The sequence below is a fragment of the Agelaius phoeniceus genome, chromosome 6 (assembly GCF_051311805.1).
Source record: "Agelaius phoeniceus isolate bAgePho1 chromosome 6, bAgePho1.hap1, whole genome shotgun sequence".
In the NCBI taxonomy this organism is placed as follows: Eukaryota; Metazoa; Chordata; class Aves; order Passeriformes; family Icteridae; genus Agelaius; species Agelaius phoeniceus.
The window spans coordinates 32,379,576-32,406,989 of record NC_135270.1 but is presented as its reverse complement, the minus strand read 5'-3'; the positions used below and the strand labels follow the sequence as shown (position 1 = coordinate 32,406,989).

Below are 27,414 nucleotides of genomic sequence, written 5' to 3'. Positions count from 1 at the left end.
CCCACTTCTTTTATGTATTTTTCTTTGATTCTGTGTTTGATAAGCATACTTTCAGTTTTAAATTCCTATCTGGACCTTGAAAAACAGTTCCCTTAGATAAACATTCTTATACCCTTTCTGAATATATTCCTTAGTCTATTTTCCTTTAACTTACTTTTTTCTCCTGTCTTTTCCAAATTAAAGGAAAAAAAATCAGAGTTTCTTGTACTAACTGCAAGGTACTGTAATACTCATTTTTTGAAACATTCTTTTCCAATTCCATGTTCATTTTAATGTTTTTTCTTTTTTTTTTTTTTTTGTTTTCTTTTGGTTTTGGGGGTTTTTGTTTGGTTTTGGATTTTGTTTGTTTTTGGTTCTGTTTTTGTTTTTTGTTTTTGTTTTTTTTAATTAAACAGTTGAGGAGCTTTTTAATATTTAATTTTTTTTTTGCCAGACCTAATTATATATTTTCAAGGAAAATAATTACACATGAGAGATTCCAGTTTGTGTAGTCTACCTTAGAACAATGCTTTTTACTACTTACTGGGACACTAAGTGTGATGTGGCAGGACGGCTATGGACAAAAGATGGAGTAATTTTAGTTGTTAGAAACATCATGATTGTAAATGGATTAAGCAGGTTATCATGAGTAAAGCTGACCAAGAACTTTTATATACACACAGTGCACACATTTCTGTAACTGCCCTGAGTGAAGCTGTATGAAACATGAAGGGAGGAATGCATGCTAAGATAGCAGCAAGGAACTATGCTTGCCCATTCCCCTTTCTCAGGTGCAGCTCTTTTACAGTTACTTCCATGGCTCCCCTGTAAATGAGTTCTTTGTACATGGCTTGACAGATTTGAACAGTCCAGTCTTCCAGATGGGTGAAGGAGTCTTAACTAGATATCCTGGTAATTATGGTAATTATAGTGGGACAGGATTTTATAAGGTCATGATGTGTAATCTGAATCGTGTTTTTCTGCAGGTGTGAAAGAATATAGATCCAAATATATCCAAGTCTAACACAGAAATGTACATTTATTTACATTTAAAAATAACCTACTATCTCCTTGCTCTCGTGTTCTCGTATTTTCCACACTTATACTGGTACTTAATTCATTTGCATTTTTAAAGAATTCCAGTGATTCCATCTGGATATAGAGAAGACCAGAAATTCTGTAAGTTTCCCTTGCAGTTATCTTGAACTCCAAATTAAATGTTTTATGTCATCTTCACAAATGTAAAAGTAGCTTATCTGGCAATTTATAGTGTAAACTAGAAATTTTGATAGCAATTGTGGATGCAATAGAGAAATCTATTGTGTACAAATTAAAAGCTCAAATGTGCAGCAGAGCAAAGTACTTGTGCAGACGGCAAAGAAAATGGGGATGATAGGATGAATGAATTCACTTAAACTACTTCTTCTGAGCTGATTAAGGTGTTCTGAATGTCTAAGGTTAATGCCAATAATGTGATTCTTTTCCTGAAATCTGCAAAAGGGAATTGCATAATGTTTTTTTTTCTTTTCTTACGATGCCTACTCCATTTATTTCCAGTTGCATTTCTCACAAACAGACTACTTGGATTTTCTACTTTTCCTGATATTTTGTCTGCAATAAACTTTTCCTTCCAGACATTGCATAAGTAGTACTATCCGAATTGATGCTGTAATTTTAGCAGCCTGGCATCTTTTTCATTCCTCCTTAGGCAGAATCTAAAATCAATAAAATGCACTGACATTTATGGCTCTTCTCCAAGATCTGCCCAGTAGATGCCTGGGCTGTGCAGTGGATGTGGATGGGATATTTGAGGGGGTGGTAGTTACTCCAAGACTATTAGCTGTTTAATCTTCAGCCCGCAGGTTGGAGACAGGATGGCTCAGGCAATTGGTAATGGGATAAAGCTTTTCACCTCTGAATTGCCAACTCTGGGCCACATTAGTAGGACAGGATATTTCCACCATCTGGTGTCTGGTCAGTGACCCATATGAGGGAAATTAGTAGCCACCCCTGCTACTGGTAAAGAGCTTTACAATGAATGCCCCCTCACATACTGCGTGAGAACCATTGCACCACAAGCAGCTCCAAAGCTGGACTAAAAATCCCTCTAGAAACTTGATGACCAGGACTCAGCACACGGACAGGAGTGTGGGAAAATTTGCCAGCATGAGCTGTTGGGAGATGCTGTTTCACTGGGAATATTCTCTTTAGAGAAAGCTAGTTTTTTAGATAGCAAGCTGCTGATGAATCTTGGCTGAAAATAACAACAGCTTGTTAGAAGAGTAACTTGATTTTTCTGTCATGCAGAAAAGCTGAAATTCAAAAGGCAAATATCCACCAATAATATTTCTTGTTGGCATATGATGTCAATATCAAATAGGATGAAAAGGATGGTCTATTCTAACGTGTAAAGTTTTTGCAATCTGAGATAGGTTAGCAGATTTAATGAATAAAGAATTATGCACCCCTGTGTCATATTGGGGTTGTTTGTAACAAAGCACTTCTGGACACTGCATCCATTTCCTATCTTAGAAATAAGGCCAGGTGTAATTATAGGATCTGTGAACTGGCCTCGTGTCTGAATTTCTGAAGCAATATTCTGTCTGAATCAAGAAATGCAAGTTAAATAGTACTTGAGAGAGAAAAAAGCCCTCATACTGTAATATTAAAAACAGTTCTTATATTAAAATTTGTTGTTATTTTATTTAAATATGGAAATAATAAAGCAATGCTAACCAGTTTAGGGCTTTGCCCAATGTTCCAGAAGCAAAACTAGGCTTCTAGGGTGATCACTGCGAGAAACAGGACGCCTAGGCCTTAATAAAGCGATTTAAGGAAATGTACGAAGAATCCAGTGTCTGATTTGCTGGGTTGCTAACAGGATTTGGTTTTGTTAGCCGCCAGGCGTGTCGCTGTCAGTTCCCGCAGTTCCAGGCGGGCGCACCCGGCGGTGCCGCAGCCGGCGCTGCGCTCAGCCCCAGCAGCCACGGCGGGCCGGGCCCAGCAGCGACAGCGCTCATGGTCCAGCAGCGATAGCGCTCCCGGTCCAGCAGCCACGGCGGGCCGGGCCCAGCAGCGATAGCGCTCCCGGTCCAGCAGCCACGGCGGGCCGGGCACAGCAGCGATAGCGTTCCCGGCCCAGCAGCGATAGCGCTCCTGGTCCAGCAGCCACGGCGGGCCGGGCCAGCAGCAATGGAGGGCCGCCGCTGCTGCCGTCCCGCCGCCGCGCGGCAGGGGGGGCGCCCGCGCTGGCCGGCCCGGCCCGGCCCGTCCCGGCCCCGTCATTTCTCAGAGCTGTTTCCAAAGGTGGTTTGTTAAACCGTGCTCGCTTTGCACGGCTTTGCTGAAAATGCCATTACCTCCCATTTGTGAGAGACTGTTTCATAAAACACCCCAGCCTTTTTATGTCTACTGTTATGGTTATCTTCTCGTTTTATTCATCATGACCTATGGAGTGCTCGGGCATCAGACCCCTTGAATAATTTTTCTTATCCACAACATTCAAGAAACAAACCCTGAACTAATTCTCACTATTAACAGTTTGCGAGGGAAGTAGGCTTTTAAAATAAACAAGCTTGGCTTTGTAAAATGTTGTAACTTAGGGTAGCATAAAGTAAAGATTGGAATTCTTTTTTGCAAGTGTATGGCAAGAATTTTCAGATTTCAGTAACAGGCTGTAGTGGCTGTGCTCTCGCCTACGGTTTGTACTCCAGGATTCACTTCCATAGAAGCCATGGAATACATTCTGTGCTACAAAGAAGTTGTCTGAGACATCTCACCTCAAATACGTGCTTTTTCTGTTATGTCTTCAATCTCAGAAACATACAGCTCTTTCGGAAAGAATCTTTGTCTCTGCAGACTCAGCAAATGACTAACAAACAAATAGAGCAAAATCATGTTGCATGCAATTACATCTATTTTATTTAACAATTCTTGTTTCAAAAATTAGTGACTGTGATATCACTTTTTTTGCTGCTGTCTATACCTTCATTCTCTTTAATTTAATTTATTTATTTCTCCCTTTAATCCTTCCATGTCCTTAAATCCTTTGGTTCAGCCTAATCCTTCAAATCCTATAATTACTCAAACAAAGCATTTTAACCTTGTGGCCTTCCTGGACTCTTGCCTATTGCTTATGACGTGTAGGTCTTGCTTGACTAATGATGTTTACTGCTGCATTTTCTTTCCTAGGAAAATTTCATGCTGCATAGCTCCCGTTTGTAGCAGGGCTCAGTGCCACAATATTATATGAGCATTGTAAAAATAGTAGTGGCTGCCTTCCACTCTTAGACCAATTGCTTCTTTTAGTCAGAATTTATAGTTGACCTTAGTGTAATCCCAAATAATTAATCACAGTAAAGCCTAGATTTTGATCATTTTGATTTCAAGTAACTATTCTCAAATTCTTTGTGTCTCTTCAAAAGTGTTTTTTTTCATACTGTGTAAGGTGTATAACCAGTTTAATTCAGGCATCTAAGAATGACAGCACTTGATGATACTATATTGGTTCGTATGAATATTTGTTTAAACACTTAATAAACATATTATATTAATTTCTCTTAGAAGATTCTGAATATTAGGATGAGGATGCTTGTTTATGGTATTTATAATTTTTCCTGGAAGGTATTTTGTAAATAAGTAGTCATACCTTTACTTATTCAATTTATTTTAATTTTTGAAAGAGGAATGAGTGGACCAAGGCCTGATTAAAATTAAAAAGTGATTTTGTTAACAGGAATTATATTAAAAAAGATAATGAAGAACAATTTTATATAATATTATTAAGGGGAAAGTAAATAAAGGTATGGCAGGAAATTTAGAAAAAGGCTGCAAATTTTAATGACCTACAGTACTGAAAGAAAATGCCCTGTTGACAATGGTGAAAGCAAATGATAATGCCATAAGAGACTGGGTTTTAGAGAGGTCCAAAAATGCAGTGGAGAAAAGCATAAAAAGGCAGAAAGTGACCGAAAAGACCAGAGTGGTATCAAGAAGAGGAGTACCAAATTAAGCATGTGAAAATACAGGAAACAAACACCTAGAATATAAGTAATGGAAAAAATTAGCCAGAAGGAATAAAGGAACTATATATGTGTATCTGTGAATTTTGTATGTATTTTAAATTATTATTAAATGTTATCATTCTAGCTGAAAAAACCCACAATCCTGTTTTCAACATTAAGCACCTGTGTTAGCAAAAAGTTCTAAACTATGAATGTTTTATGTAGTAAGAAAGATACATTTCTTTGGAGATAATGATAAACAGAAGAGTCATGAAATCTGCAATTTTGTTCAGTGCTCAGCTGTTCCAAAGCTGTTGTGGGGGGTACACATGCTTATAAAGGGATGTACATTGATAGCTTGAATCCTGCAAGCTCAAACAGAGGGAGACTCTCCTTGTTACTCTTTTTATGACCTGTGAGCAAAATTCTCAACCAATGTTTGAGCCACAGCCTCTGGCCCTCACCTCTGTGCCTTTTATGTACAGTTAATACATCACATATTTACCAGGTGTACATGGAGTGATTTTTTTTAATATACACACATCACTTTAAACTGCCTAAACAAACCATGGGAGCATTTATCAGAATATGCTGGGATGACCTTTAGGCACCAGAGACTTGCACATTTGGGCTTTACACAGATTTATGGCGTCACCATTTCCAGCATGTCTTTGAAAGAAGTTCTGCCTAGGAAAATATGAATTCTCCTTATAAGCCACACAAAGGTCAGCTGGAAGGAACAGAATGCCCAGAACTATTTTTTCAATATGATTCCTTGGGAGAATATCTTTACTGGAGATTGAATAACCAAGACTAGGCTATTGAAAATAAAACTGGTTCATAGTACATTTTTTTAAAATTTAGAATAACCAGACTCCTTAACTCACTTTCCCATCCCACACCAAAAAGGACATAATTGGAGGTACAAGAAGGGAGAACAAACATTGGAAGATATAGGATGTGGGAGAAAATTCATTTCTGGAGAAGAGACATTGAAAAGACTTGTATGGGACAATTTGTGGAGAAGACACATAAGTTTGGATTTCCCCCTAGTGGAGTCAATGAGAGCAGAGCTATCTCATGGCAAAGCTTACTAATTGACAAGGAGCATTGAGAAAGACACAATAGCCAGCACACATTTCTTGTATTCCTCAAAACAATTAGATGATTAAAGACACTATAAAGCAGCATTTAAAATTCAGCTGCTGTGTCAAAATTACAGGTTTTTTGGTTTTTTGATCAATCTAACACTGTTGGAAAAACAGGGATGTTTCAGGACATGCACAGTTTTTGTGCATGTGGACCAAGTAAACAAATGTATCAGTTCAGATTAACTGCACAGTTGAGTTCACCTCTGCAGGATGTTACTGAGACAAATAACATAATATGATGTGATATAACATAAAAAAGAACATTTGAAAGAGAAAGTAAAAATGTTGCAAGTACTTAAAATTTAAGAGAAAATATTTTAATTGGCAGTAATGTGACAAAAATAGCACCATCTTAACACTGATGCCAGACCCCTTATTTTCCTTTTTCCTTTAGCATTTGTCACTGCTGATAAAAATGCTGTATATTTACTGAAAATAGCCTGGACACTACATTGCTTGACTCTTTAAGAGAATTCATGGTGACTGCAATATCATTGAGCTTGCTGTTGCTTGCATGAAATTATTACAGCTGTGAAGAAAAGATGTAAGTAAAATAAATCAATTTAAGGACCAGCCACACTTGTTCACAGTGATCAGTATTGAATTCCTGCAGCCTTTTAGTAATAATCATAATAGTCATTATGCAAAATGAACATAGTCTATGTGTTTAATAGTCATTATGCACAATGAGGTAGTCTGCCATTATTAGAGCAACAAAGCACCAGCCTGGTTTCTTCATTTTAGACCTGCTTCTTGATGTTAATCAGGAGTAATGCCTTAAGCAAGCAAGTTCTATGATATTTTCCTCTTTTCATTAAATATAAGCTACAGTACCTTAACATGCAGAATCATCTGTGTCTATCCTGCACCTTAATCTTGCGTGATCTTCTTAGCTTAATGTTGCCCTGTCTTCACAGCTCTTTCATGTTGGTTAGATATGATCTTCTTGTTATCTTTGTTGAAGTCTGTCAGGACAAAAATCACCCCCAGAAACACAGGTAATTCTTCAGGGAGTTTGGATTTGATGAGTTTTTAAATCTTTACTTTTTCCTGCAAGTTTAGGTTATGACATGAACATTTTGCCACTTTACTAAATGGTAAGGAGATAACAGGTTCTATTTTTACAATTTAAAATTTGTCTCTATTTTTATCCTTTCTGTGTCTGTTTATTCTTCTGCAGCTACATTTTTCAGTATTTTCCTTTCTGGCTACAGTTTTTCCATTTTGGGTTTAAAAAATTTGTGTATATAACTTCTAGGCTGACATTTTTTCTTTAAGTAAGAGAAATCAGTCTTTCAGAAATCTGATTCAGTACTTTCACATTATAGGCTACATATTCTGTTCTTTATATGCTTCATTTCCGTGAGATACAGATTTGGAAGATCTATAAAAAAAATATTTTTCTTCCAGTGTCTTTTATTTATTTTTAAATTTTATTATATGTTTTTTTATTCTGTGCCTGATCCTATGTATCTGTCATCCTGATTCTCCCTGCAAATAGAAGTGGGAGAGCTGCTAAGCTTCTTAGGGGCTGTGTGGTAACCTCCAGACATTTTCTGCATTTTGGAGCACCCATTTATTTTGATCTGTTGCCGTGACGTTCTTTGCAACTTTCTGCACTTAACATGAAGAGTTGCCTGCTCCTCATTCACATTTTTATATTGTATTTTAAAGTGTGTTTAATGGCAAAGGAATGAATGAATTGCCACATTATGAGATCTCAGATGATAGCTTAGTTCCTTTTTGTAATCATATTTTGCAAAGTTTTCATTATTTTGAACAAACATAATGCTGTGGCTATTGACTGAAGAAAAGCTTTATGGTGACTTCTATAACTATTTCTGGTTTTTGCCAGTTCATTTAAAAACATAAAGATTCAAAGCAGGTAATTTCTGTCAATCTTTGTTAAAAAGGTGGGGCATGTTTCCCTTCAGGGTTATCTACTTCATGCTCTGTAGGAGACAATTTTTCATAACTTAAGTAAAACAGCTATTCTCAAAATCAGATTCAAATTGATTACATAAGCTGTTATAAAACAGAAGTGTAATTAAAATATTAAATACAACCTAATATGCTGTGGTTGAGAAAGACTGCATCCAACAGTGACCAAAATAGTGTGCAGCTATTAGACTACAAATGTGTATCCAGGCATGCAAAGAAAGGACAAGGCAAGGATATGTTATTTTAACTGCTATACTGCAGTACAATACCCCAACAATCTCATAACTCTCTCTTCTCCTGTGCCTATACTATTTGGTTGTTTCTCACTTCCTTCAAAGTATAGACAGTTTATTTCTGTGTCCAAGTGACCTCAAAAAAAAAAAAAAAAAGCCCACTCTAACTCTAGCGTTGATTGTACTTCTAAGCCTGTTATTCTGCATCAGTCCACATGGTGTCTTCATGGACCGTAAATCTTTAAAAATAATTCAGAAGCCAGTTCCCTTTGAATCCAGCCTTTCATTCTTCCCTTCTCTCCTCTGTGTGTATTAACACACAGCTCATGTCTGACCCATTTGTGACTTGACAAGATATAAGCTGTTTACTGTGAAGATTTGATTTTTTGTTTTAAGGAAGGTGACCTAGTAAATGAATAATTTTAAGTTGCTTTAGGGAGTTAAGTATGTTAGAAGAACATGGCTTTTGAAGGCTTTGAATTGATTCTTCTTTACTTGCTAAATACTTACATTCAGAAGCAATGTTGTTCAATACATTACTGTAGGTATTTTAGATTCCCAAGTAAGACAGTGGGATAGTAGAACAGCATGTGAAAAAATCCCTGAGAGGAAAATCAGAGGAATGGAGATTTTTCAGCCTGGAGAGAAGAAGGCTTGGGGTGATGCACTTTCACTCTTCCAGTACTTGAAAGTGCAGCTGTGGTGGAGAGGCAGGTGCTTTCTTCTTAGGCATGCATAGGGACAGGACAAGAGGCAAGAGGCACAAGTTCTTCAGAAAAGAATCCCTATGGACATAGGAAAGATTTTCTTTACCGTGAGAACAACAAAACTCTGGAATAGGTTGCTCAGAGAAATGGTGGAATTCTCCTCACAGGAGTTATTGAGAGCTTGGCTTGAGAGAGCCCTGGGTAACCTAATGTAGATCCTTGCCTTCAGGAGTTTAGACCAGGTCATCTTAACAGCCACCATTCAACTTGGACTATTCTGTGTTTGCATGGTTGTTCTTGTTACTTAATTTATAAAGTCGAATGTTGGAAATAACATGTCTTTAAGGAGAAAATTCTAATGTTGCTTTTATTGTGCTAGGGAATTGTTGTGATGAGGAGCCAAAGCATAGTGGTATATGATATATAGAAAGACAGAGACATAGGGAAAGACATGCAGAAAGTAGACATGTAAAAAGAGTATGATCTATAAAAATTCATCCAACCTGGCAAAGTCTTTCACAGGTTCCTTCTCCCATTTTGTGACAGCATCAGTTGCAGTGCATGTCTTAGTTACTGAGACTGTGTTAGAATGGAGATAAGCTTTTGAGACACTTCCCAGACTTTAGAAAGTCAGAGTAGTCACTGTTCTCACTGTTATGGGAGGATGTGTCAGTCTGCATGGGCCATCTCCTCTACTAAGAAAACTGTAGAAAACTATTCCACCTAATCTTTGATGCTAATCCACCAAATATTTGATGATTATGAAGGAGGGTGATTTTTGGTTTTGCTTTAACAAGACAAAATTATTTTCATATGTAAGAGCTGCCTGGAGACCTGGCTCTGCTATTACACAAGTGGACTTTTTAAAAGTAGGTAGCTAAAAGCATAACAACTAATATACTCAATTCTTGGTGTACCTTGAAATTAGAAAACCAGGATAAGAAAGCCTGGAAGTCCTCAAACAATAGTAGTATGCAGCATTTTAAAAGATCAAGGTGAATGTACATAACAGTTTTCACTGAATTACTAATCATTAATAGTGATAAAAAGAAATGCCTACACTGCCTTTTTTGGTGTTGAGAAGACACTACAGAGAATGAAACAGAAAGCATAAAACTGTAAGTTAAAGGGGAAAGGATATATTTTTTAAAATTACATCACAGCAAATTGCTCAGAGCAGTCTGGGAACCTCAAAAAGCAGGTGTCACTATGTCTTTTATGTAGCCACTTGCTGGTGTTTCAGATCCAGAACTCTGTGTTACATACCTCGGCTCCCTGTCACCATCTGAGTTTTATATTCCTTCCTGTATGGAATCACCACAGCTCCAGCAGGAAGGGAGGACGTGCTAGTGTCTAACAGAGGAGGCAAAGCTCTGAGTCAAAGCTTGTAAATATTCTTATTAAGGTTGTAAACAGTTTCATTGTAATAAATCATAAATTAACTTACATGCAAGACAGCAGTTTTTAAGGAGGTAGAGTTTTCTCTCCTGCTCTTTGTTGGAATGCAAAACTAGCTGCTGCTGCTCACAATGAAAATGTTCCAGTTTCTTTAGAGAAGAAAACCTACAGGGATGCGAAATTCTTCCCAATGCTTCCTCCTTTTTAGGTACTTGTGGAATAAATTCAGAGCAAATTAGTAATTTTGTTAATCAGAGTCCTGCTGGGAGCTGGAATAAATAACTGTTCACAGTGAAATAAATGACAGGTCTTTCATTGTAATTATTTAATAGTAGGTTAGGATTTCATGCTTGGCATCTTTCATATTATGTTTTTGAAATCTGGTCATCAGCTGGTGCAAAAGTCTTTATACAAACATCTCTCATTCTTCTTGTTAAATGAATTTATATATTCTATGTCATGTAAAGCAATTTTAAAATCTTAATTCATAATTTTTGGGTCTCTTACCTGTTCTTTATCATATGAGCAGACTTTCGTTCCAGTTGCTGCAAGTACAGTTCTTGAGGATCTATAAGATGATTTAAATGTTAGAAGATTTGGGCATAAAGCGCCTTTTTTTTTTCCGTATTGAGAATTTCCAGGTCGATCTTGGTAATATAGAAATAAGGTGTAAAGGGTATAAGCTATTAATAGATGCCACTGTGCTAAAGCCATTGTGCCAAAGTTAAGTTTGCAGCTGCTCACAGAACCACCATTCCACGACCTCAGTCTCTGAAACAAGTTTCAATCTCCACTTTAGCAATATGAGAAATCAAGTGAATCCTAAATTCTGTTAAATGAAGAAGTAAATGACTGATGACTAAAGGTTTATTTACTATAGTAATTTACATTTTAATAAATTGCAAAGGTGGTTTTTAAGAGAATTTTTACAGAAAACTTCTTGTGAAGCATAGTTTAAAACAGTGCCCAATTTGTTAAAGGCCTTGATAAAAACCCTTGATAAAAACAACAACCCTCAACAACTGACAATAAAACAGTCCAGCACTACATACATTTTGCAGTATTCAAATTCTGATTTTCAGAGAAAGTGATTAATCCCCTTATGCACCTCTTTATTCGATCTTTCGATATTATCTCAGAAGTGTACAGGTATTACTCATTTTCACCACAACTCTGCAAAAGGAGTGATTATAATCTTGTTTAGCAAAGGGGAGACACAGATTTGAAGGACTGCATGTGATCTTAATTAAAAATAACAATTAGTGGCATAAGTCAATCACTCTTCAGACCCTGGCTGCCAGTTTTGCCAGCAAAAGGAAGCCAAGACAAATTCCATGAGCTGCTGTGGGTCGTGGTATGATTTCTTCACTGAACTTGCCGTTAAACATTTCATATGTCTAGACATGACTTCCAATAAGGTAATAAGCTTCTTATCTAGAACATTCTCTACTGGCTGTCTGTGAAATGCTCATTTTAGTTCATTTGTCAGCATTGCACAGTTCATAAGTGTGATATGGGATGAGAATGAGCTTGAAGAAAAGACTAGTAGTAGTAGTAGTAGTAGTAGTAGTAGTAGTAGTAGTAGTAGTAGTAGTAGTAGTAGTAGTAGTAGTAGTTGTTGAAGGCTGTATCATAATGCAGTCCAGAAGAATGAAAATTCAAACAGTTCCTAATTGTTAAGTGCTTAATTCTACACATAAATAATACTTTCGTAATGTTATTTTTTATTGATAATTTCTTAGCTTAAAAAAGAGAACTCAAAGCCCTGGTGCTGCATCACAGTGAGGGACAAGTCCCTTTTCCTGTACTTCTCCAAGTAACATGTAAACTCATTGATAAATTTAAAGGCTTCCAATAGGTGCAGAAGTCTTAACAATATCAAATGTTTTTCAACTACAGTGAAAATGTAGCAGAACAGAGAAATAAGATCCCACTATGAAGTATTATTATAGAGTGATATGGTAGAGCAGAGACATTTTTTGCTTGTGTTGTGTCCTACATGTGTAACAGAATGAAGTATACCTGCCAGAACAATTAATAAAAATAAATCAAACAAATGAGTGAATGTATTACTTTGTTATTTTATACAATGCAATTTATCAATGCAATCACATTTGCTAATCCAATTTTTACCTTTACTGATCAAATCTTGGATATACTAATTCCACCTTTACTAACCCAATCTTCTCCATTTTTTTTTCCTTACACTAGTATTTCTGCACTCATGACTTTAAAAAATACATATAAATATATATATATATATTTATATTTTCTCCATTATCATGTATCTTGGTGTCTATGAAGAACATATTTAGAATGCGAGCATAAAAGGAAGATGGGAATTTATTCCATGTCTAAAAGGAAGATGGGAATTTCTATGCTTAGTGGCATATGCAATAGCAATAGAAACATACAGTACCATAGAGTACTTTGGGTTGGAAGGGACTTTTAAAGGCCATCTAGTCCAACACTCCTGCAATGTCTAATCTTCAGTGGGTAATGTTGCTCAGAACCCCATCCAGCGTGACTTGGAATGGTTCCAGGGATGGATCATCTACCACTTCCTCAGGCAATCTGTTCCAGTGTGTCACCACTCTCTTTGTAAAAAATGTCTTCCTTATATCTAGTCTAAATCTACCCTCTCTTAGTTTAAAACTGTTACCCCTTATCCTATCTCAACAGGCCCAGCTAAAATGTCTGTCCCCATCTTTCCTGTAGGTGTCCTTTACATACTGGAAGGCTGCAGTAAGGTGTCCCCAGAGCTTTCTTTTGGCTGAACAACTCTGATTCTCTCAGTCTGTCTCCACATAAACATATGGTTTAAGCCCTCTGACCATTTTGTGGCCCTCCTCTGGACTTGCAGTGTAAAACATCACAAGGCAACAGCCTCTTAAGTCCATTGCTTTTTTTCCTTTTTATTGTGTTGATTTGTAAATGGAAAAAATCTGGAAAATCTGGAAAATATTTGGGACTCCTGAAATGCTTTTGGTTGGTTTGATATTTCCCTATAAATTGTATTTTATAAGAAATCCTGTCCAAACTATGTAACAGCTATCTCTTTCAAAGTCAGTAGACATCCATTAACACTGTATGGTGGAAAATCAGCTGTGACTTAAAAAAATTGAAAGGCTATTACATTAATTTATAAAGGGCAAGTAAACTCATGTTTTCTCAAAATAGCACTATAGAAAACTGAATACAAAACTGTTTGCAGGAGATCTAACCTCATAAGCTCTGGAAAAATTTAAGGATCAGAATGGAACTTTTCAGATAGTGGTCAGGGAAGTAATATTTCTACAGCCTTCCTGCTTAAAAAGTCTGTGCCTTTTCTTCCCCATTCCCAATACATATACACATGTTCTCAAGAAACAGTATGGTTTGCAGAATAGAGAGATTAATTCTTTTATGAAGGTTTTTATATTTCTGATGTTGCAAAATCAACAATCAACTTTCTGAGAGAATAATTTAATATTGAATTTAAGGATTTCCAGCTTTTTCCTGTCTCTCTTCTGTCTCCTTCTCTGTTGTTCCTTTTGTGCTGACTTATTCTAACTTGTATTTGAAATTAACAGCTCTTTCAAGGTAGGTTATTGGGATGGTTGGCCAAGTGATTGCATTTTATCCACACCATTCTCCTTATAAATTGATAAGATGTTTCTTCAAAGTAAAATGCTTATCTATGATACAATGGTGTGCACACCTAATTTTAAAATTTTGTTTAAAATTCTGTATATTTTCTCATATTTAATCTGCAAAATCCTAAGGAATTTTTCTGTGTGAAACAGAAATCAAAGCAGTGAGAAAGTCTGTTTTATGACATTTACTTCAGAAGTCATGAACACTTGTTAAACTTGGCTGGTTTTACACATTAATTCACATGGGATTTTATTTGGATCCCATGTAGCCAAAACAGATGTGTTTTAATAGCAATGAAAGTTGATTATAATTTGTTTTCTTGAACCAGCAGCTTTCATTGATGCTTTGTAGTTCAAATAAACTCTAGTGACTTGCCTCAGAAAGTCTGAACACCTCTTTTGAGGCTAAAATTATAGAAAGAGCTCTGAAATAATCTTTGAAGCGATTTTTCAAGCAGTGATAGGTCAAAGTGACTGAAGGGGACTTTCTATGGAGAAGTTAACGAGTCTTTTCCCATTCTGCTCTCATTTACAGTCTGCCTGAAATTCTAGGAATCTTACCTGCCCAGCTACTGCTTTTTCTGTAAGTCAGCCCCCATTGCTACAATCAGCATGGGTTTTATAAATCCCTTTCATAATGAGATGTGTTGTGAAGTAGCAGAAATTTCTGTTGTGAACTTAATGAACTTCACTGCCAAATCCATGGAGAAAAGACAGGAAACAGCGAAAGAGCCAACACTTCTGACCCCATTCAATTTCTTAAATTTCATATTCTACACAAGTTTTATGGGATTATTAGTATTTCTACTCATTAAATTAATCTTAATGAAAATAGGAAGCTCTGATAACTGTTCATTCATTCTTTCCACTAAAATTTTCATTTCCCTAATTTGTACCTGCATGCAGGTTCAGATACAGTGAGAAATAAAGGTGCAATTTCACAACTCCCGGGTACATTGAATTTTGATTTTCACAGAGGTAAGGACTGTTTTCCTTTGTGTATTTTCTTACTATGGAAAACACAGCTAAACAAGAGCACCTTTAACATCATCAGAGGGTTGCAAACAGATCTGAGTATTTTCATTCATACCAAATGGCTTTCACAACAGACCTGATATGGTTGTTTAGGTAGTTCTTCATTTATATGGACATTTTTGGGTCAATAGAGAATTGACTGGCAAACTTGCTGTGAATGCTTTTCTCTCTGTACTTTCTAGTGTGTTTTGATATTTGATTTTGATGTGACAGGATATTTTTCTTTAAAAGTCCTTGTTGCTCTGCCTCTTTTGTGACCTTCAAAGAAAGTCAAAAGCCCTCTTCTATGCTGGTGCTCTCCTCTACCACAAAACATAAATACTCTTTCTTGGAATATTTGATAAAGTACATGGGATTTACTTTTCTAGTAGCTTGTTCATGGAGAATATTTACAGGAAGGACTATGTCTCCTTTCTGTTTGATTTTCCATTCCTGAAACAAAGATTTTAGCCTCTTCATCTACTTCACTGAATTTTTAGATAAGTAGCATGGTTCATTCTTAGCCTAAAACCCCTTGATCTCATTTTTTTCAACTGAAGTCAGCTTATGTTTCAACACTGAGGCTGAAGAATAGATTAAATCCTTCATGGATCTTTTGTAATATATATTGAAGTTTGTGTTTATGTATTTTATGCATTATTCTCCAATTGATTTGATAACTTACTGAAATGTATGGTAGTTTTTTAAGATTTTTTTTATGGTAGTTTTTTAAGTTTTTAAAGCAAGAAAAAAGCAATTTTTTTTTAAAGTGAGAAAAGATGTAGTATTTATAGAGACATTATGCCAAAATGTAACAAGCAGAATTACACTTAAAAATTAATTCCTGAGTTATTTTCAAGCACAAAGTGCTTGTCTTATTTTACTGTCTTTGAATTATCACTAAAATTGTCATGCTCATGGTTAGTACAGGAAACTTTTAAAAATTATATCTTTACAGTTTATGTTTTAATATAGGAACCTTTCACAAAAACTATATTTATTATGTGTATAAGGAGAAATTATTGGTGATAAGAATTTTTAACATTTTCTAAAATGCTACATATAATTTTATAACCCTAGAAAATGCTCTATTTCAAAAATTCCTGAGGGGAAAATATTACAATAATCTTAATTTAAGTTCTATAATCCCTGCCCTTTGAACAGTTGCAAATAAAAATAGATATTGTCCTCTAGGTTATCAGTATGAAAAAGAATTCCAAGAAATTGTATATCTTTTCATTCTTGTTGGCACCATGATTTACAAATTTATATTCAAAAAAATTGCATATATCATTGTGACATTCTAATTTACTGAAACTTTGCAGATAGTACCAAAACATTTTTTGTGAGCACACATTTTTCTATTTGTACAGAACAATGACTCATTTTAGCCTACTGCAATTGTAAACAAGAAGAAATTGTTCTAAGACACACATGCCTTCCTGCTACTGTTCATTTTAAGATTTAGGACAGGGTGGAGCAGCCACAGAATTTTCACTGTCAAATCTTTTTAATTGTTGGACTTCTATCGTATTTTACAAGTTTTTAATAAAAAGAGGTACACCTGTGGGATTAAATAACTTTTACAAAACTGTTATTGAAACATTTTTGTTACATATATTTTGCTCATCTTGTGTCTTCCTTTTATTTAAAGAAACTTAAGACTGATCTTAGAAAGTGAAGTATGTCTTAGTCTGCTCTGGCTGATTTAAGTAATAATACATACAGCTTTATTTCTATGCTGAAAATATCTTGATAATTTGTGCTTGTCATTTTTATTTGGTAATAAAAAGGAGAACAAATTAGAGGCTGTACTCAATAAAGTTTGACACCATAAAATTTAGTTTTTTAAAGAACTTTCCCCCTAGATTACTCTACACAACCACCCAGTTTTTATTACTATGAAACTTCACAGTAGGTTTGAAGTGAAAGATTTATAAAGCTGTATTGCTAAAAAGGTATCTCAGCCAATATCTAATCTGAAGTGAGGGAAAATCTCAAATCCCATTCCACAGATTCTTTCCTCCAGTCTACAGGGATGCATCCTCTCACACGGGATCTGCAGCACTAAATTCCTTCCTGGAGTTAGTTGCTCATGTCATTTTTCCTTAAAATACAAGTTAGGCTCATCCTTTCTTCTGTGAATATAGTGTGGTAGCTGAAGCATATCCTGAATTTAATTCACAACTGTTCTTGTAGGCACTCACACCAACATACAACAGGATTTCCTGATCAGTATGTGAGAGATTTCTGCCTGGGCACTTGCTACCCTTCCTGATGAAGCTGTGCAGAAAGTTATGAGGGGTTAGTCAGGGCCACCCAGCTTCAAACCCGGTGTTTGCTGAATTCCTGATTCAAAGCATGTTTTCTTTTATAGCTTAAAAAAACCACAGAAGCAGACAAGATTGAAATTAGGAGTATTATTTAGTGTAAATGTACTTATTGCAATTTACTCTTATTTGGATGCCCAGCACTGATCAAAAAACAGTTTGAAGGAAAACAAATATCACCACTTTTTTTTCTATGAAAATTCAGAATAAAATGATGAGACAGAGTTCCTGCAAAAATTTAGTTCAACAACAATCTTTGCATATACTTGACTGGTGTTTTAAGATTTTCTGTGATACAGATACCATTCTGGCAGAAGAGGCAGAGTCATAATAAGCCAAATGCACATTAAGTGAGAAGGAATATTTTTTTCTCCCCTCTAAAAAAATCTTCCTAAAATATATCATGATTCCAATTGACATTGTCTTTCTCAGAAAACTTCATTCTGAGAAATATTGAAGATGAATTGTCCAAGAAAAAGGCTTGTAGCAAAGTCAGTGCTTGCTATAGGAGCCCCAGCTATTGAGATGGCTCAGTCTGCTCAGATGCAGTGCAATGGAGGGGACATCTCCTTTGGGTGATCTATGGATGTTTCTTGCTAGAGCCTCCTCCTGGAAATTTCAGAGGTGAGGATCTATGCCTCTTTCCTGGTGTCAGGCCAGGCTGGATTTTCACTGCTATTTTTAAAAGCAAATTTTGAGCTTTTGACTGTAGCTATAGTGAGTAAGGTCAAGGGTTTTAGTGAGAATAACAATACAGTGTTAACCATGACTTGACTTCAGTTTGTGGTAATTGAGGATTTTTTCATACTTTAGGTATATCAAGTTTAGAACTTAGTCATTCTCCACTTGTAGTCAAGAGCAGGATACCCATTCCCTTCACATATGCAGAGTCAAGCCTTGGGGGAAGTAACAGTTGGCTCCAGGAATTCTGGCATAATGTATAAGGAGCTGAGAATAGCAGCTGGCAAACAGTAAATAATTTAATATGGATCTTTCTTATTGCAAGTCTAGTTTTCACTGCAGCTGATTTAGTCAAGACCAATCACACTGATGTGCACTCCAGTATCTGCCCACCCAAAAGTTCATACAAATGATCAGTTATTTCAGGAGCAGCGGCTTTTCCAGTATACTTATTTTTCATTATGTGTTCTTAATCTTGACATATTTGTTTCCTTTCCATTTGTTTAAGAACAAAGGGCAGTTTATGTAACTTCCTGATTTCTCATAGCTTCCTATTTGCTTCTGGAATAAATCTTCGATTACTTGATTTACAGATGAAATCTCGAAAATTTTATGTTTAAATGAGCATGTAAATCAGTGTGAGGGAGCAGTCTTAGTTCCTCAAAATACTATTGTTTTGGTATTTCTCACTGTGATAATGAAATGCACAAACTTAGAAGTATTTTGCTGTTAGTTGTGTACTACTCAGAGAACACATTTTGAGTTGGATAAACACCACTAATATATTAGGAATTTGATAGGTTGGGGGTTTTTTTCCTCAAGGAACATAGACTAAATATCAGCACTTTGAATAGTTGTAAATTTAGAAAAGATTGCTTACCTGAATATGGAAGAAAACTATTTATAGGCCTTACTACAAATAAGCCTACAATATAAGCCTACACATAAACGTAAAAATCTTACAAATGGGAAAGTCTAATAGTATTTTTTAATTACTGTTTTTATTACTTCTGCTCTATAACCAGCACCACAAAACAACATGACATTTAGTACATGGCATTTTTATGATATTAAGTGAGTTGGAAAATATTTCAAGAAACCATCTAGTCCAATCTCCTGTTCAAAACCTCTCTTACTGCTTGTGGTGCGAGAAATGCTGGATATTCTGGTGAGCCACAGTTAAGACATTACTGGCTTGGTAATAAGAGCAGCACATTTGTTCTTTAATTAGTCTTGGTTTCCCTACTTTGCATGGTCCTTTGAAATTCTGGTGAGTAACCTGATGCACACCTGTGATCTTGACCAAAATCATGCAGAAAATAAACAGTTGAGCTACAAAGAAAATTCAGAAAGCTGAATTGTTTCAGCTTTGTTCAAGCCCTATTCTCTCTGGATTGCTTTGAAATTATTTGGGAAAATCCTTATGGAATTTTGTCTGAGATGTGTGCTGAGGCATCAAACAGGAAAACCTCTGTCTATCATGGAAAAAAATTCTGCATGACTGCTCTGTACCCTATGTAGTAATTTTTTCAGCTCTGTACTTATCCATAGCACTCATAAAACATGAAGAACAGATATTTCTATTGACATCCTACCATTTTTGGTGATCTGGAAAAAATGTGTCAAATTAAAAATAGATGATCACATTTAGATACTGTTTTTTGGATTTTGTTCCCAACACAGGTCCCACAGCATAATTAATTGTTAAATCTGAGCAAAGTTTTACATTGGCTGATGGTCAAAATGCAGGATTAATGCTGCTTGCTCACCAGGTCTTAGTGAGAATTAGTTTTATCATGTAGTAATTGCATAAAACATAATTTCCTGATAAATTGAGGAAAGTTTAATTTTAGCACTTTTGTTATCTATTAAAAAAATAATTCCCTAAATGCTGCACTTAATCATTTGCTAGTTAATGGTATGTTCAGCAATTCTACTGCTGGTTGCAATATTTAGTCAAAATCATCTCCTAATGTAAAGTCATTCAGAAGGGGTTTTTTCCTATTGACTTTGTGAAATGTGAGAGATGAGGTGTGGGTAAAGATTAAGACAGCAACTGCTTTCTGCAAAGACTTTTAATGGGGTCGTGGGACCTGCAGCTTACAGGGCTCTGTTCCAGCTCCTGGAACAGAGATGTGTATTGGAAGAGTATGAGTTATTTACTCCTCAGGAATAATGCATATCATCACACTGCAGGGTACTGTATTTTTGGTAGCAAAAAATGCACTAAGATTCTAATGTACAAACCCTATTTTTATGAATAAACAGGTATTTTAATTTTTTTTTTAAATTTTTAACCTCAGTTGAAGAACTGAACACGAACATTCACATCTGGATTATTTGCAAAACAGTTCTAGACATCTGATACTAAATGTGCTTTTTATAAACTGTTTTCTTTTAGGAGGTTCTAATGTGAGATATTGCACAGAAGAAACTTGTGAGGGCTCTACTTGATTACAGAGAGTGTGGTGAGTTCTTCTTGTTTCCACACTTCATATTTTTAGTCTTTCATCTTTAGCCAAAGTCTGAAAGTTCTACTCACATCTCTCTTAAAAATCCTGGGAGGAGAGGTGGGCATAATTCCAGCATCCCTTCTAGTCATACCTCAATGTAATCTCTTGTAACATCAAAGCAGTTGGAGGATGATGACTGGGGAAAAAAAAAAAAAAAGAGTCAGATAAAGTTCAGTCTCTGAATAGGCTGTTTGCCTTTAGATTTGTGTGTGAGGAGGAAGGGGGTGGTGGTGTCAAACTAATCACATGGAAAACTTGGCTTTTCCTGAAATAAGGTTCATATATGCCTGGATAATGAAATTTTAAATAACTATTTGCCTTCATTAATGGAAGGGGAAACAGTTCATGAAGGAATTCAACATAGTGATTTTTAGCCTCCAAATATCAGACACCTGAGTTTCATTTCTTGAAGCAATGTCCAACATGCTATGTGGCACTTTTATACAAATTTGCAGCTGATAAATCACTTGTATTGCATCTTTGGGAGCCAAGTATGGACTGCATATACTGAATTGATTTGCAGAACTAGAAAGAAACTAATGCGAGATGTCACTTGTTCTAACTCTTGAAAATCAGTCACAAACCATTGAATTGTCCAGTTAGGGCAGGTAGGAGAGGACATTATTGCTTGCATAAAAGCAGGAAGCATTAATTAAAGTCCCTCTGAAGAAACAATCAATGAATGCTGAGACCATAGACTAAGACCATAGTCTATACTAAGAGCATAGATTTCTCCCCACATCTCTTCTGTGCACTCTGCTGAATTATTTACACAAATTCTGCTTGTTTTTGCAGAAGACTAGTAACAAAGTCATCACTTCTAGCACTTCAAATCCTGCAAAATAATTTCTGCTGATCATGCCTTGGGCTTTTGCTGATTTCTTGAAAAGAACATGCCCATTAGAACATTGTAAATTATTTTCTTATTGATCATATCCCAAGAAAGTGCTTTCTAGCTTGGACTCTTGTCTACATGATTCTTACTTTGTCAGACAGTCTTTTACTGAGGTATCCTGATCAGTACCACAGCTAGTGTTCCTGAATATGTGGTTATTTATACATTCTTTATCGAGGAAAAGGACTTGGGTTCAAATTCTGATCCTCCTGATGAAAGCTATTCTTATGAAAAATTTTTACCATTTTCTATCTACAAATCTCAGACAGTGGAAAATGTCAGAAAAACTGGAGTAAGAATCAGTTTGGATGCACTAAGAAGGAAATATTTTACTCTGTATTTTACTCTAACAATTCACAGAAAGACAGTTTTCCATTGCAGCAATTTAACTGAAATTTATTTAAAAATTTGGGCATGAACACCTTCACCAACTTTTGTTTCTCTATTAGAATGTAGCATCTGTGACTGAAAAAAAGCTAGAAATTATCTGCAAAGTTATTTGCATGTACCTGAAATAAGGTTCATTTATGCCTGGATAATGACATTTTCAATAACTATTTGCCTTCATTAATGTGAGGGGAAACAGTTGATGTAGGAACTCGAGAAACCTGTGTGGTTGAAGGTATCCCTGCTCACTGCAGAAGGGTTGGACTAGGTGGCCTTTTAATGTTTCTTCCAGTTCAAACTATTCTGTGATTCTATGGTTTTCTGCAGAATTTCTTCATATGGAGCAATAATAAAGTACAAAATGTCATTTCTGGGTAAAGTGTTGACAAGAAAATTATTTTCCTTATTCAGTTTGTACAGCTATAAAAGCCTTCATAGATAAAATGAAACAGAGTAATGGAAATTTACAGTTCAGCAAAAGGAATGGATAAATTTTTTGAATTCTAACTTACCTAGATAGTCACAGAACCAGGAGTCTGGTTTATTGAAAAAATAATTCTTTTGATCCCATCTTATCTGGGTCATATTCCATAAGAAATTGAATTGACATAAACTTTGAAATTAAATCCAGCAAGAGGACTGAAACTAAGAATGTACATAACAAAGTGTGTATATGTAGTAGATTTTCACATCCTTCAGTTAAAAGAGGAAGAAATAGGAAAAGATTTTTGAGGAAAAAAATCAATAAATCTTGTTCATTCTGACTAGACATAAAAATTTGAGATCCTTTGGAAGATTTGACACCATTTTTGAATGTGAACTCACTTGCATGTCCCCAGAATTGCTTTTTGCAGATGGAAATTTTGATTAAGTAATCCTATCACAACTTCTGTATACATTTAAGGTTCACCTGCGCTCAAAATAATTTGGATACCTGTATGCCATTGCTGGTCTTTCCAGTTCAGCAAAGGAAAGTGAAAAATTAGGTTACGTTGGTGCTTTAGGCTATAGTGATGGTAAGTAGAAAAGCACTCTGAAGTATCAGAGGTGCAAGCTCACAATCCAAGTTTCTGGATTTCAGGTTGTAAATTGACTAGAAGATTTAGGAATAGAAAAACAATTTTACTACTCTATATTTGTCATTGTGGGAATATGATTCTTACATTGTGAGTTTATTTCCTATGATAATTAAATGCTATAAAATAAGCCTGATATTCTAGCACTGTTAGACTTCAAAACTAAATAGTGCCATTTTTTTGCTGTTAAAACTCTAAATGGTCTTTCCCCAAACAAAGCAGCACTTGCTAATTTCTATTTCAGTACTTTTTAGCAATGATGCACTGAATCCAAAAATCCTTTTCTGATACAAGGAGATGGTGGAAAGTTTGGAAATTTCTTAATAGAGTTCACAGACCTAGTTTAAAAGTGAAAAATATCTTTGTCCTACTATCTGTGTTTAACTACTGGGCAGATGAATTTATGCCTCATCAGATATAATTCATTCACTATGATTTCATTGCTTCTTTCCTCCTTCATATATGATGAGATGATCATACCAACTTGTTCCAATGTTTATATGAACTTGTTGATCTGGACTTTCTAGGAAATAGAACAGTGTTTTCTTCCTCATGGGTAAACACGTAATGCGTGATAAGGAAGCCTGCTTGCAGATATGGATTTATGAGGGAAATTTCTTTTTCATGTAAGACAGTTGAAGCAAAACAAACTCAGAGCCAATCTGAACAGTTTTCAAGCCCAACCAACACAGCTGCACATTATCCTTGTAATCAGTACCAAGAAAAGTGGCTCTGTGGCTTGGATAACATCAAATTTTAATTCTGTGAGGGTGCTTTGACTGTGAAAGGGAGTCTATATGCTTAGCTGGGCATCTGTCCAGCCATTTAATTCATGAAGTGTCTTTCTCTCTACTTCAGGTGAGGTACTCTAATGACTTGGTTGGCACAGGATGTGTGCAGTCTCAACCAAAAATTTCCAGTTTTCTGAGACTTGATTTTTTGCCTTTGAATAGCAATTGAAACACATCTCCTATTAAATAACCTTCTGTACATTCCTCTCACCGCAGTGCTGTGTTATTGAACAAACTAAACCCATGACATCACTTGATGAGTTCAAGGTACTCAGCACCAAACCATTCAGGAAATACTCAGACTATTGCAGAATCAGGCCCCTAATTACAAACTTATGTGCAGTGTTCTGGTTCATTTCTATTACTGATGTCCCATTTCAGTGGCAAAGTATTTTTTTCTCAGTAATTTTTCTCTGTGACTAAATATTCTCCAAGAACAAAGGGGGCTACTGCAGAATGTGAGCCAAGGTTCCATGGTTGAATCTCACATGCAACTAAGAGCATAAGATTGTGACAGAAGTAACTTCTGTCTTGTAAAATGTTATTGTCTCTATCTATTAGAAAAAAAAGATTAAAACCTCATTTTTATGCTACTCTGCAGCATAATGGGCCTGACACTTTAGAGATCAACATGCAGCCCTTTGGGCTGTTTCCTTGCACAGAAAACAGGTTTTTTGATGGTTGGACACAATATTCTTTTTTAAACTAAAATTCTGGATAAAATAATTACCAAATTGTTAGTACTTTTAGGAAATAGTTTCTAAAGAAGCATAAAAGACACAAATTGATTTGCAATCTCTAGAATGCCTACCCCAGAAGTTAGAAATGCTGTATAACTAAATAATGTGAATTTTAAAATGGGTAACTAATGCATTATAGTTTTGACGTAGGAAGATAGAGCTATTACTAATTGTCTTCAACTTCAGTTTTTCCCTGGGACCCACCAGCAATAGGACTGTGACTTTCCTTTTGGCTTCCTTCAGAACTGTACCAGCCTTATCTCTTGCTGACTATGATTTCTGGCGTACATCTATGCACTGAAGAGGACAACCAAAGGCTCTCCATATTGGTCCTATACCAATCCTGGTCCTATTTAAAGACTGCACAGAATTCTGTCTAAAAGTAGGTGATATGACTAGAGATACAGAGAACTGTGGCCTGTTGTGATGTCTGTAGAAATGAAGAAGAAAGAAGCTTGTTATGGAATGCCATGTTTTGTTCTATAAACCTGGTATTTACATACCCTTTAAGGCATACTTAAGCAGTTGAAATCTTTAGAAATCACTGTAGAAAACAGTGAACATCTATACATCTATACATCTATATGAACATCTATACATCTATCACTGTAGAAAACAGTGAACATCTATACATCTATATGATTGTCCTTTTATACCTCTGAAACTCCACCAAATTCTTTGTTATATCCTTTTTCAAAGAGTAGTTCATTATTTTCTATGTATATATTCATTTTTCAAGAGCTTGCCTAGAGTGAGCTTGGTTCATGTGGAGGTTGCATTTGATTCTGTTAATGTGAATAATAGAAACGGAGTGTTCTGTGGTTAAAAATAGTATTTGAAAGCTATCCTTATCTCTTTTCCATTCTGCCTCTTCTGTAAACAAATATTTAGAAGTAGAACTGCTAATACTATAAATATGTACTCATTTCTTACTTATAGTCAGAATGCAGAAGGTACTTCAGCTAAAGACTCCAAGCAAGATGGTGCAAATATTAGTACTTCATTCACTCTACATGCTTCTGAAGTACCAATGGCTCTGCATACATGTTGAAATACAGATGGCTTTGCTAAAAGTCTTACAGCAGCTGAAGAGCAGCATGACTTCAGGAATGCTTTTAGCTATGTTGTCCCTAGTAGGTCCTCTGTCATGATTCTTGAAGGATGCTACAAAATACTGCTCAAAAAAGTTACCCTGAATCCTTTCCTTGACTCTGATTCTTCAAGCTCCTGTTGGAAACTGTGAGAAGTTTCAAATTTTTATATTCTGTCTTCCTTAATGATATGTTATTTTGCAACATTTATACACACAAAGAGAAGGACACAACCCTTCGTCTGGTTCAGTCTATCCCATTCTGCCTGTTTTGGGGAATGGAAAACATGCAATTGCCAGTGGTTTATATTTTTATAATGTTATTGCTTTATTAGGTATTTTTAGGGATATCTTAAGCCTAACTATGTTTCTAAATCCAAGGACTTATTGTACAAACAGGAAAATAAGTAGCAGAAACAAAAACCTCTATTATGAAGCAGTTATTTTCATTCCAATATTCAAAGGAATGAAACTGTCAAGGAATGGTGAGTATGTGATATACAAGAACTGCTTCTGAGAAGAATGTTTTTTAGGAGATTTCATTTGATTTTTTTAAATGTTTCAATAAGGGACAGCTGTAGACAAGAGAAACAAAAATATCTCTGAAAGTAATTAAAATGTGTTTTGGCAACTTTTTATTTAGAAAAGTAGAAAATGTTTCAGAGGTAGATTCTAATTCATGAAACAGATCCATCCTTTTTTCCTTTGTAGCTGTGAGTCCTGTCAGTTCCTACTGCTAAAAGTAAACAGAGTAACACAGAAAGTTGTTCCTGTCTGTTGTTAGCTTACTAGGAAAGAAGGTTTGTCCAGCTTCTGCCTTTTTATTCTCTGCATTGTTTAGAGTGAAATAACTTTATTTAGCTGTACCACATTTCAAATCCAATACTGTATCTGGTTGCTTGGGAAATGTTAGGTCAATTATTTTCAATTATTTTTTTATAAATCAAGTGTCTACTTGATATGCATCTGTCCATAATCCTAGAAATTCTTTCATTTTAATATAGGAACTCTGACTCTAGAAGGGTTACTCTCACTGCTCTCTTTCATTAAAACTGCCTATCCCCATGGACTCTGACCAGTCTGTTTTCCTGCATGATAGTTGCGTTTTGCTGGTGAACCAACAATCTGTACCACTTTGTATCTCTCACTTAAGCTTTGGCGTTTTTGCAAATGAGCCATAAAAAACCCCATAACAGGAATATGGGACAAGATCACACTTACACATACATGAAGCCAAGCTTCAAGAGCCACCTTTCTGTCCCAGCAAATATCCCATTTATCTGTTACTCAGAAGCTTGCAAGCTACATTCAAAAATTAGCCCTTTTTTATTGCCACAGAAGCCTTGCATTAAAATCCCAGTAAAATGCCAATCTGTTGAGGATATGGGCTACAGGTTTATTCAGCTTCATATAAAGCCCATAGGTATTCTAAATAAACTTTCAGTTGAAAACACTGAACATCTATTATTGTCTGATAGGCCACTTTTAGATAATTGTAACTATATTAGTACATAGTATGACATTAATCTAATAACATGACACCTTGTTGCAGTTACCTATCTTTACTTGCTCCTTTGAGCACACAAATAGTCTAAATTAAAATATTAGATTTTCTGGTATTTTTCTGTTTTAAAAGGCTAGGAAAAAACTAGACCAGACATTTTATTTAACATATTTTGGTCTTTTTACACATAGATTGGCAAGTTAAAGATGATTTTTAAGTCACATGTTAGTTCAAAACAAAGGGGGACAAAATGGTATTATTGTCAAATTTAAATGTTATGCAAGTCCTGCTAGTCTTTCTGGCTTCTTATTAAGTATGTAGGTAGGAGTTTGCATTTCTGCAGTGT

General features: G+C 35.6%; 1 protein-coding gene across 5 annotated transcripts in view; it reads right to left on the bottom strand.

Annotated features, from left to right (window-relative positions):
* Window positions 1-4,628: 4,628 nt before the first annotated feature.
* The window catches only part of LOC143694363 (uncharacterized), a 46,759-nt gene continuing 23,973 nt past the window's right edge, over window positions 4,629-27,414 (bottom strand). For all 5 annotated transcript variants that reach the window (XR_013182804.1, XR_013182805.1, XR_013182807.1 and 2 more), the window contains 3 exons: window positions 20,615-20,721; window positions 10,281-10,980; window positions 4,629-9,092 (listed from right to left, as the gene is read on the bottom strand). The gene's annotated coding sequence lies outside the window, so the exon portion shown is untranslated. The remainder of the gene's footprint in view (window positions 9,093-10,280; window positions 10,981-20,614; window positions 20,722-27,414) is intronic.